General features: G+C 38.5%; 1 protein-coding gene across 9 annotated transcripts in view; it reads right to left on the minus strand.

Annotated features, from left to right (window-relative positions):
* zmiz1a (zinc finger, MIZ-type containing 1a) overlaps positions 1-12,981 on the minus strand; it is a 159,308-nt gene that overhangs the window by 68,077 nt on the left and 78,250 nt on the right. The window contains exon 4 of one of the 9 annotated variants that reach the window (XM_088634614.1): positions 2,883-2,973. The exons of the other annotated variants lie outside the window; for them this stretch is intronic. The gene's annotated coding sequence lies outside the window, so the exon portion shown is untranslated. The remainder of the gene's footprint in view (positions 1-2,882; positions 2,974-12,981) is intronic. 9 annotated transcript variants of the gene reach the window in all.

The following is a 12,981-nucleotide window of genomic DNA, read 5'->3' on the forward strand; positions in this document are numbered from 1 at the left end:
TACCACATCTGCAGATCTGCAGGAGAAACATCTTCTTCACCATGAGACGTTCCTGTGGAAACTGCTGATGGTGAGAGGGATTCTAGTTTAATCATTAGGCAACATACACGGTTGAAAATCTCCCTTACCAAGAGATGGGGAACATACAGAACCTTTTCAGAAGCACAGGGGAACAGAAGGGCCACATCCTTTCCCTCCAGCACTTTATCAGAAGGAATGCACTTTTCTAATTTGCTTGAAATTGGCTGTCACGTTTTGATTGTCCTCCTGTCCTTGATTTCGGAGGCTTTCTGCGCGCCAATGACTGGGGTTAAGAAAACCAGTCAGTACTAGCAAGCACTGTCTTCAAACCTCCCCTTCTTAGAGAAAGTTAATTACACTTACAGTGTATATAGCACTTTTGTGGACACTCCACTCAAAGCTCTTTACAGGTAATGGGGACTCCCCTCCACCACCACCAATGTGCCCCACCTGGATGATGCAACGGCAGCCATAGTGCGCCAGAACGCTCCCCACACATCAGCTCTCAAGGGAGGAGCACAGAGTAATGAAGCCGGTTAATAGATGGGGATTATTAGGAAGCCATGATTGGTAAGGGCCAATGGGAAATTTGGCCAGGACGCTAGGGTTACACCACTACTCTTTTCAAGAAACGACCTGGGATTTTTAATGATCACAGAGTCAGGACCTCGGTTTTATGTCTCATACGAAGGACGGCGCTTTATTACAGTATAGTCACTATATAGATTCAGTGGGTTGCCAGTTGTGAGTTGCAGGGTGATATGGCTGCTGGCTGTTAGTTATGGGGATGAACTATTTTTTTCACTCTAAGAAATAAACACCTGTAATAAAACTGGCTTGATTTAAAAAATATATTTTTCCTAAACTTACAGGAACCTACAGGATTTTTGGGAACAATATTTCTAATAATTTTTAGAATTTAATTCACTGATTGAAATTCTTGCAATAAGAATCAATCTTCTGCTCTCCAAAAATATTATAAAGCAATGTTGCAAATTCAGGTCAAACAATTTGAATGGACAGAAATGATTCTCTGTAATACGGACTAATACGTTTCATAGCAGTCTGTCTTATTTTATATAATCTTGCAAACCTAAAAATAGCTGATGATGAATACTGTAAGTTCTGGTTGTGTTTTGCCACTATGCACAGATTTACTGTGTTACGTAAGTCAAAACTGCATCTGTCATATGCCAAATTTAAAAAATAAACACACAGAACATACACTTGGTAGGCTATGTACTCCCTGTAATAAAGTCAAAATACTTCATTTAATTCCACACATCATTATAAAAACAATCAGAACTATGCAGTAAGACTAAAGTCATAAAGTAAGGATGCCTAAAAAAACATAATGAAGGTTAGAATACCACCCTTGTCTGGATACAGCGTTAACACCCACTTTTTTGTGTGGAGGTGAATGGTTATCAACTGTGTTAGAAGCTGCGTGGCTAATAAATGACCAGACTGGGCTGACCGGTCAGTGTAACTCTAAGCTTACAGGCACACCTCCAGATAAACTGTGAGCAGACTTACAGGAGCAGTGACTGCTGAATAGGTAAGCTGAGAAATTCCATGTCCTACTGTTTCAGTAAGTGAAACTGCTGAACCATCAGCTATTACACACTTCCACAGGTCATGAATCTTACCCTGCACCTTAGCGGCGCAGTGTGCATGATGACTCTCCGGACAAAGCCCGCCCTCCTGTCCAAATCTGCTGTACATTGCAGCTAGCCCACACAGCACATGTCAGGACAAGTGACGTATTATAGACGCAGCTTTCATGTCAGAAGGGGCCAGCCTCTGATGTGAAAACTTATTCAATTTAATCTTAAGATTCTTTTAGCGGGGTGGAGGAGTGGTTAGGGCTCTGGATTTGTAACCTGAGAGCCGTGGGTTCAGATCCCTAGTGGGGCTCATGCTGTACTCATAAGCATGATGCTTCACTCAGAAATGTCCTGCTCCAGTACATACCCTCACGTAGAGATGGGTACAAGTGTAAAGTAAATCAGGTCGGATAAAAGCTTCATCCAAATATTTCATTCTTCGCTAGTTTTTTTTTTTTTGGGGGGGGGGGGGGGGTTCATTCAAGAAAGTGATGCTCACATCCCTTAGCCGATAGAGAATAAACAGGGGTTTGGGATCAATGAGTTAATTCAGACAATGAAAATGATCAAACCGGAATAAGACTGATCTTCAAAAGAAAATCTGAGTGAAGTCTGCATGGTGTTTATGCTTCATGCGTATTATAACATCATATCAGGCAATTTATACCATTCACGTTCCAGAAACAGATTTCTGTTTCAGATGTCGTGTTCTGCTTCTATAAATATACTAGTTGCATTTCAAAGGAAAGTCCAGAATCAGTCATTTGACCAAACTGTCACGGGAGCGATTTGAGGTGAAGACAAGCAGAATTCAGGAAGACTGATGTCTTGGCTTTCCTTTTGTACCCAATAGTTGCTACATTTGTACATGACACAACGCCAACATTTTGAATTTGACTACAACTTGACAACATGAATGGAGGCTGTCTGTAATATGTCATGGCTTTCAACATTGCTGCGTGTGTCCAAAGTGCTTGTGAGCTAATTGCTAAAATCCACTATCGTGTGCAAATGTGAAAGCAAATCATCTGGAAAGCAGGGATAATCTGTATTTTCCAGTTTTCAGATGGAATTATGAAACACTTTATACTTAATTCTACAATCTAAAATCCAAACAAACCATATCCTAGAACATCTAGGGATTCAAGGCCAATTCTGATTTTTATACAAATCTTCATTTTCAACTTTAACATTCAGCAGAATCTAAGTGTACACTAATGAGATTAGTCAATAATGGATTGAAAGTAACCTCACACTTAACACATGGTCCACTAGCCGTGTGAGCCTGCTGCGTCAGCTCCACAGCCCCCACTGCTCAATAAGGAGACGCACTGTCAAAGAACAGCTGCAAAAGAGCACAAGACAAATGCAGGAACTTGAGCATTGGGCTTTTAATGCAGCTCGAACAACTAAAATCTCAACCATCACAACAGTACCTGCTAGTATGCACTTAACAAGTGGGTCAATATTAACATGCAAGAAGTCATTTGATCTTTGGCTGCTTCTTAATTATGGTTATGTTGTCACCTCTGCAGTTTACTGGCAATTACGTACATTACTGCACAGTAAGGCTCAAAAAAAGGTAACAATGTATAAATATATATTTAAAGCATCTGAGTGCATTTTACCTAACCAAAACGTTCTTAGAAAAAATGTCATAAAGAAACAGTGGAACTGCAATGAAACCAAAAAAAAAGTCCATTAGACTGAATGACATGAATTAGGGATTTTCCTTTGCTTTTAATTTACAGTTTTGGTTTGGCACAAAATGGTTTTTGTGCAGACATCCCACAAAATTAAGCCGCGGCACCTTTGCAAGGGGACCTTTTATTCCAGTCTTTGATCTGGGAGGGAAAACGAAAATCAAAAACATTTTCCGATCAATACTTGACTCGCTGCGTTTGTGGCGAGTGATATCAAACATGTCGCCTTTGCGAAGGGAAAAGAAATCAAAGCAAACAGAGTCACGCAGAAGTGTCTGCGGATGGTGAAGAAAAACAAGTGCCCAAGACTACACAGAGGCACGACCACACAGCTCTCCAGCTGAATCAATCCAGCAGACTGCAGCTCATCCCTGTGGATTAAGATTTAAATTGGAGCCGATCTAGTCTGTCACCGAAATGGACAATGCATCCTTCATGCTGTAAGCGAGGAACTACCATTTTTTTCCCAGGGTAGCTACCTTCAAAACGCGCCCACAAAAAAACAAAGAAGAAGCCAAGACAGCGCAGTGTGGGTTATTCTTGCGATAGGCTGTGATTTGAGCAAGTGTACATAAACGAAGTGACCCTGAGAGGCAGGAAGAAATAGACAACTGTCATTAATCACACTCAGGTGTCCAAAACATTGTCAGTACCCCCTCCCCCATGTACACAAACGCATAAGGCAAACAAATTCACAAATTCCCTGAGCAAGATGAAAAAAAATGGAGATCTTGTAATTACTTGTGATGTGCACTTTTTTTTTGCTGAAACGGTTATGCTTCTATTAAAATAAAGAGCAATTGCACCGTGTTCTCCAGCTGGCTTTGTTACGGTTTCAATCACGCTGTCTGTGCAGCAGAGTTACTGGAGTATTGTAAAGGTTGACCTTTGGTAATTTGTTTTATCCTCACAGACACCAACATGGTGCAATCTAGCAGGTAAACCAATTACAATTTGACATGAATCACCATGACGAAAAGCCTCCCAAGACTGCAATTTCCCTATTATTAGCAATGTGCCTGATTTCCCTTTTAGAAAGGCACCTTGTCCCTGACTCCCAGCATGTCAGTACAAGTGCTTATCATTAGCCGAATGACTGATTTACCTGCACTGTACCACACTTAATGCTGTTCTTTCCCTTCTCCCTCCCGTACTGTGACTGCTTCTTTTCTTTTTCTTGTTGTTTTTTTCCAAGAGGATATCATTTCCAGCGAAGGTCTGCAGATAAACTCCAGCTAAAGCCTCCTAATCTGATAACAGATGACACGGGTGACTGAAAGCATCATGCGAGCACATAAACGAACAAAAATTATAGACTGTGTATAAACTGTACCTTTGCTGCAAGCAGAAAACTCTACATTCCACGGAGTATCCTACAGGACTCTTAACACTGTGCTGTCCTTCATTTTATCCACAAAGACCATTCTTTCTTTCTCTTTTGCACACAACCATAAAAAAGAACGGGTGAAAAATTCTGTTATTTTCCCAATACAGTCCCACAACCCCTTTATTTAAAAACAACAGCTTGTTTAGCATTCATTACAAATACTCCAGGGTAGTGTTCGTACTCCTGTCTTCAAACTACAATTTAATGGATGCTTGAAGCTACATACACAAACCAGCATGCCCTTTTCTCATTCTTTCAAATAATACAGACTGTCAGGCACTGTCTCTATAACTAGGCTAGTGATATCATTATTATACTGTATCGTCCTGATAAGAAATAAATTATGTATTGTTATTGATTGGTATATGCCTTCCCAAAGGAAAATAATTCAGTGAAAAATCAAAAACAAAACAATTCTACTTGTTACATGCTCATATCATCACCTAATATCTTTGAAAAGGAATTACTCTGCAGAAAAAGCAGTTTTAGATTCAGTAAGTAGCCATTTTTACTGTCTGGCTTAGAAGGTACTTTGTTCATCTACCCTATTCTCTGGCCTAAAACCAGCCTACGGCCTCAGATGGCTGTCACCATGGCAACTGTGTTCATTCAGTACTTGCAAATAATGAAGACAATGTGTTTTCCATTTAGATGAGTTTTTAGAGCAAGAGATATAGAGAGTCCATCTTAACAACTCTTTCATTATAGGCAAAATAAAAACCTGTTTTTTTCCTTCCTGAAATAGGAGAGTAAGCCTGGCACCTTCAACAAAAATTAAAGTTAAAAAAATGAATTTGAGGCGAGTCCGAAGTCAATATTTTCTCAAAAATATGGCCAGTCCTCAGAAGAGAAACGGAGAAATTTAGAAGTCTTAGATCAAGTCAAGAATTTTCACAAAGTGTTGCTCCAAAAAAAGTCAAACCACAGAGCCCTTCACTGTTCTCAGGAAAATAAGGATGTGTCATTTCTGTAAATGTTTAGTGCAAGTTCTTTCTGTTTCATTGCAGACCTTCTACTGACACTTACTGGAGTGCATGAGAGACACAAAACAACCTAAAATTGCATTCAAAAGTGCAAACAACACATATAATTTTGTCTTATATATAGACCTACATTTTATTAAGAACATAAATGAGACAGACTCTGACCAGGAGTAGTCATTGCTATGAAGATGCAAATTTACAATAAACAAACCAAGGCACATAAGGAAGGAAAATGTTTTGAGTCTGTAATGGCAAAAGACAAACGGATCTAGATCGATATTCCAAAAATAAATCATAAAGCAAATTTAAAACAGCACAACTAGTGTCTGGCATTTCTAAATTCAGAAACATGATTAGGCATGGCAATTGTTTTTTGTCAAAGTAGAATTAAATAAATCTTTGCACATGTTTTTCAGTAAGCCATCTGTATACTGCTGCTGAATGAAACAAGGTGTTGTGACAGTCACATCCACTCTTAAACTTTGTTTATTTTAGATCAAAGGTTGACTTTGTTCTGTACATAAATCTACAAAGAGTTTCAGCATTTTAATGAAAAAAATATCTAAGTTCCAAAGCACCTATTATGTACAGTATACGTTTAAAATCTTCATACTGACTTCTACTCTAAACTATAGCTCCTTAGTAATTCTAAAATGAAAACATATTATAGTTTATATCTAGTAATAACGTGCTACTAAATGCAACCAAAAGGCTCCCTCTTCTAATAAAAGTTGCAGTTCACATAAATTCACAACAAGCTCCTACATCGGAAAGCCAAATGAAGGCCCCACCAAAAACCAGGGAGAAAATGGAAACTGTTTTCTGTGTTTACAGTGGAAACAGTGAGTCTGGGAGAATCTCTTCAAGTCTCTTTTCCACTGTTTATACAGAGCAGCAAGGACCAGCACTTCCTGAAAGGAAAGCCAGCTTTCCAGGCTGAAATGAAATCCAAGTTTTACAAATCTGCAGACAGGAAACATTGTGTTTTCAATTTTCATTTTCCACTCCTAGCCCAGTAAACACACTCAGGTCACTTTTCTTCAGGAGGGGAAAACTAGTCTTTCCTACCTTCTCCCTCAATTAAATGTTGTGCAAACCTAACTAGTTTTCTTGTCATGCAGTGTAATGTAAAATTAGCCACATTTACATGTCAAGACCAATTTTCTCCTAGGAAACTCAAAGAGAAAATCAATTCTTTGACGTCTTAGCTTTTAAAATCCCAGCTTGCTCAAGTTTTGGTCACACTACCACCAGCACAGTTTAAAAAGTAAAAAATTGGAATCATACACCATGTCTCTGTTTTATGTAGATTACAAGTGAATTCACAGAGACAAGATTTAGTCAACAAAGAAGAGGTTAGTATTTTCCCAACTACAAATCAGAAACTTTTCGAGTCAATTTTTAGACAGCAAACAGTATAGTCTGATTATCTTCCAGGAACCTGGATCCCTAACAGCTTAAACAACAAACACAATGAAAGATTCACAGCAAGACAAGTTCTGAAACACAGCATTTCATATACCGTTAAATGCTCCTTGTGTCATATCAGGACCAGTATTGTTGTGAACATGAAACCACATGGAAAACACGGAAACCTACAATGCTGGCAAAAACCCTACACCCTTCACACAGTATCTGTTGTACAAATTAAGTTCGGCAAAGCTCCCAGATTCATTTGGGGTACTTAACTAAGGTCCTGGGTATAGAATGGAATTAATCAAAATCAATATTCAGTCCACTGGGTTGTTGTGTCAAGGAAAGCTGTTGTCTCCTCGCCTCTTAGAACCTGTTCATTTGTCCCAGCAGTCTTACAGCTGAGAGACACAGAATGTCTGTCCTGTCATTACCTTAACTTCCAGACTAAATAAATACATTATGCCTTCTGCAAACACAGAAAATATGTAAGGAGTGAAAATGTTTCCATTTCAGCACAAATATGGCCTTTTCAAACAAATACCTGGTAAATATTATAAGAAATACTTAAGATAAAAGACTTCCCCCTGACTGAAAATATTATCAGCTATACTACAGGCAACAACAAAGAGATACAAAATTATCTAGAACTGATACTGGAAAGTAAAAGACCTCATTAATTATGATGAATGATTTGGGTAATTAACATTCAGTTCAGTACCCTACACATATATTGAAAGGACGTCTGTAACCCAACAGATTCAAAAAGAGCATGGATTAGACTGTACCAGTTTCAAACCAGAAAGTATCACCCTCTGTATTTAGAACTTCAGATATGCACTATGTAAACTATTGCAGGGTAAAATTATATATATACACACAACGTATCAAACACGTGAAAAAATGAAAATGAAAGCTTTACAACATTACACATCACAACAAAATCACTATAAATCTTTCACATTAACATATCTTCCCTATCCCTATAGTGTATCCCTATAGTATAGTATTTCTATCCCTACAGTGTATCTCTATAGTATATTCCTTCCACCCAAAAATAACACAAATATATTGGACCCAAAGCAGTTAAAGACCTCAGGAACCCCACATATTTAGTTATATCTATTAACAGTATTAAGTATCATTTTTAAATCTGGGTTTTTTATTTAAAAAATTATCCTTAAACAGGTAAATCTGAGTAACTCTGGTATTAAAATAAGAACCCTAGTAAAGATGCCTTGGAAGGACAGAGGACCAGCACGTTACAAAGTTATTGTCCCATTTTGTTTTAAGTCCAATGTGTTTGACCAAAATTGCTGGCTTTTAATAGCACCTAAAAACATTAAGCGTCTGTGAGTGCAAAGAACTTTTTTTTAAAATGACTGGCGAGGCTAAATGCACATGTAAATGACAACATGAGACTGAATAAAATATTATAAAAGATTAAGAAGAAGGTGTCTATGGTGTCCACTGACTGCCTTGCAGAGACCACCAGGTGAGACCAATTCATCACTCACGGGCTACAAGCTGTCTGACAGGCCACTGCATCAAGCAGGGATACCCCTTTGTGTGAGGAAACGCTTCAAGATCAGATGAGATCAGGCCCATTGGAGGAGATACGTCTGTACGAACAGAACCTGCTCGGCTGTGACAGGCAAAGCCAAATTATTCCTCCTATTTCAATAGGGGCCCCCCCCAAAAAAAAGCTTGCCACTCAATAGGAAAATGGATTTGTTTTGTTTTAAAAAATTTACATCTGCAATTACACATCTTGCAAACAACGAGAACTCAGGATCAGCTTCTTATTATGAACAATTCAAAACCAGCCAGAAAGCTAAAATGTGCTCATAGCTTAATAAATTAGGATGCGCTGTTTTTAAGGGTATAATGATTTGCTGATGTCATTACAAAGCATGCGAAGAAAAAACACAGGGTTGTGGTGTGACTGCTGCAGCACAGCACACTATGAAAAGGTGCTCACTGCCAACTTGATTTATATTATGAAATGATTAATGGTAGAATAACGCACTGTTCAAAGAATGCAGATCTGACTGGGTGAAATTCTGTTCATGCCAATTTCAATTTGTTTGTTTTTTCCCCTTTGTTTTCAAGTTCACATCTAGTGGAGATTTCTCTGGTATCACAAGAAAATTCCTTTATCATTATATACGTTACCATGGCAAGGAAACAAATCGTGCAAATATTTTTCCAGCAACCATAAAAGAGCAGATCTATACTAAAGAGAAGGGAGTTTTTACCCAATTTTCTAAGGGACGTGACAGATTTCATATTTAAACATGGTATGAACTCCTGAAAAATATTTTTTGAAAACAAACTACAAGCAATTGGAAAGCACTCTTATCTGCATAATCAGATCTCTGTTGGGAGATTCAGACTGAGATTGCAATGCTTTGGTAAGAGGACTCAGTTAATTTTTTCTTGTAACACCCTAACGGCTTTATTGTTTCAGCCCTATTCGGCTTCCAACAGCTATTATCATATAAACACCTGTGTTATCAAAGCACTGCAAACAATTTCCTGCACAATTTAACAAAAGATGAAACTGACGATTCTGTTTGGGGTGTGCATTTCTGCTACTACACTGCCAAACAAGGTAGCCTCACACCTTTTACAGAGTAGTGTGTGTAAATACACACTTAACCACAATCTACTCTTTTCAATCACTCTTCACTTTATGAAGACCTGGACAAATGTGCTCAGCAAAGAAGAATAACACTCCGACTAAAGCAAACAATTGTGGACTAAAAGATAATGTATTGGAGTTCCTGTACAGCCATATTCTTGTTTTTTGTGCTCTGTAGCAAAACCCTGTTGAGGGGGAAACTAAAAGCAGGCACACTTGCACAACTCTGAGTCTGATATTACCCTGCTGAGTCGAGCTGCGCTGGTCCACAGTTCCTATTCTTGAGGCCGTATTTCTATTAAAACTTGGCAGGGAGCTGGACAGGAAAACTGCAGAGGAGGCGGCTGACACTTCCTGCAGCTTTGCATAAGGTAACCTTCGTGACTGATACGGCAGTCCTCATTAGGACAACTGACCTAGGAAAAAACGCAGATGCATCAGCAGTATTTCTCATCTCTGACCCTTTTCATCTTTTACAGATCATAAATAACTGAAGCCAAGGAACCGAAGACCGAAAAGGAGATTGCTGAAGACGGGCCTGAGCGACCCATTCGACCAAGAGTTTATTCCGCACAGCTCAGTCTGAAAGAAAGCATGTCGCGTGACATTAGCCAAAAGCTTACAAAATACAATGTTAATGACCATACTTATGGTCATTTTCCTTTTAACTCAAAGGAAAAAGTTTCATACATTCACGTAAACAAAAATCCTGCACGTTGCTTTAGCGAGGGTCATTTTACAGTATAACAATCCGAACATTAACTCAAGTTAAAGATGCACTTTATACAATGTGCATCTAAGCAACATTTTGTAAAATACAATTTTTAAACCCATGTTCACCCTAACATCTTACAGAATATCATTTTGTCACACACAGCCAGTACAGAACACACTCGTTTTGTCTATATAAAGAAAGGCTAAAAAACACGGCTCTCCATCTCAGATCTTGCTCCTAAATCTGAACATTCTCACTAAGTGTGTATTATCTAACACTACAGCAGCATGAAGTTAAAACATAACATTTCAAAAACAGAAAAAACATCAGTGTGGCAGCTAATCACCAGAAACGAAGTGTCAAAGCTTGAGAAATACCGCTTGGGGAGTTCAGGTACAGAATTCCTTCTACATACATCCCAGCAGCAGTCAGAAATTCACTGCAGAGAAGGCAAAGCTGTTGGAATGCCTTTTAATTTACTGACAAAAAAAAAGCAAGCAAAAAAAAGAGTCTAGGAAAAAAAAAACATTGATCTTGCACACTTCACATTCTCTATTAGAAAGAAACGGATCAATACATTGAATGTACCACAGCAAAAGAATAGCGCTTGGACTGCATTATCTAGAGGTGACATACGGTTTGTCTGGTAATTATTCTCTAATTTATTTTTTTATTATTTTCTGCAGTATCTATAATAAGAGCTAAATGGTATAATTTATATTGCTATAAAAGTATTAAATAAATCGACAGGCCGAGCATGGCCAGAATTCACAGGAATCAATGAGCCATGGTTAGTGTAGTAAATACACTCCTGCTGAAGACTCGAGGGTCAACCAGAGAGTGTCAGAGCTCCTCAACCCTGATGACCAACACCAGTGAATAATGAAGCCCAGTCAGAAATCAGTGACTCCATCTATTTACAGCGTCTTAATAAAAAGCTCTGTAGCCAGCACTGCGAAATTCTATGTAAACAGGCCAAATCGCAACCTTCTTCCAAGCTAAAACCCCGACTTCCGCACTAACAGGAAAGGAATCGGAGACTGTTTATGAAGCGGCAAACATTATTGGCATGTTCAATTTTCAGTCATTTTTTTCCACTATTAAAAACTGCAAATTGTCTTTTGCTATAATGCAATCATCAAGTCTCTTCAACACTGATTGAGTGGTTTAATGGGAAAAGAGCAAAGTTTAACTACATCTTTACCCTGACTGGATTATTTGGTTGTACAGAGACCAAAACACAGTGCAGGTTGTGGAAAACCAGCAGCTGGTTGGGGTCACAGTTACTTGCTTTAAAAATGACACTGTTCACAATGTACGTCTTCCTGGGTTAAATCCCAAAGAAATTGAGATTTCACATGTGACTTTGTTGTCCTTTATTTAAATATTGAGCATTCTTAATCTTTTATGCGCTTCAGTGCTTCAGATATATACTGAATACAGTATGAACCGCATCTCCAAGAATCTGAAAGCACATGTACAATTTTACACTGTAATGGGTTTTCTGTTTTGTGAAATAGGATATTAACTCATACATCACATTTGAATATACGCCACCAGAAAGCAAACTATACCCATCTTATCGTTGGTTGGCTTACATTCGCAAAAGTCACAAAAGTTTTTTATCCTTTTTTATGGGGTTAACATTTACTAGAAAATGAACAGTTCCTGAATCTGAATTCAAGTGTCTGAATTCACATTAGAGAGGCTACTTTTGTTAAGTTTGTTGCACTGGCTATATTGTAGTTCAGGTGGGTAGCTGCGTCAGCATGGGCAGGCTGAAAAATGAACAAGTAATAGGTTTATTCCATGCTGAAAAGAGAAGAAAGAAAACACGTTTTGGCCATGGAGCCTGAAGATATATTGTGACTAGTATGGAGGTTCTTGTCAAAACATACCAATTCAAGTTAGTGTCAACTTTATGACTGGGCATGTGTTTTGTTAAATCATAACCTCTTCATGGGTTACTCTTCACTCTCAAGCCTTAACATTTTATAAAATTGCATCCTGTATAAATAATAGACACTATAGCTCATTCAATGTCTCCTTTACAAATCGTCCAGACTCTTGGGATTCAGAGCTGATCTAGACATATGGAACCATTCAAAGTCCCTGCATGCTAACCAATGAGAACTTCTGGACATTACGGTCATCAAGACCTCAGGAAATAGAAATGGCAAAATAATTAAAAGCAGCCCAACAAGCTCCCATTACTAAATGCCTGCAGCTTTTCACACCTCTTCCTTCTTGCTCCACACAGGTAGAAGTACCTCTACCAAGCTTCCTGGGATGCCAAGCAAAGTCCTGGAAATCAATATTGATCTCTTAGAAAAAATCCATCCATCCATAATGATAAAGCCAAATCATTATGGCAACCCAAAGCCGAACCTGGATTGGACACCAGTACACTTCGCATACACGAACACTGGGGCAATTTAGAGACACCACTTAACCAATGAGCAGGTGCTTGGAAGGTAGGAGAAAAAACAGAATCTAGAGAACATGTGC

Source organism: Lepisosteus platostomus, chromosome 6 (genome assembly GCF_059453375.1).
Source record: "Lepisosteus platostomus isolate fLepPlt1 chromosome 6, fLepPlt1.hap1, whole genome shotgun sequence".
Classification (NCBI taxonomy): domain Eukaryota; kingdom Metazoa; phylum Chordata; class Actinopteri; order Semionotiformes; family Lepisosteidae; genus Lepisosteus; species Lepisosteus platostomus.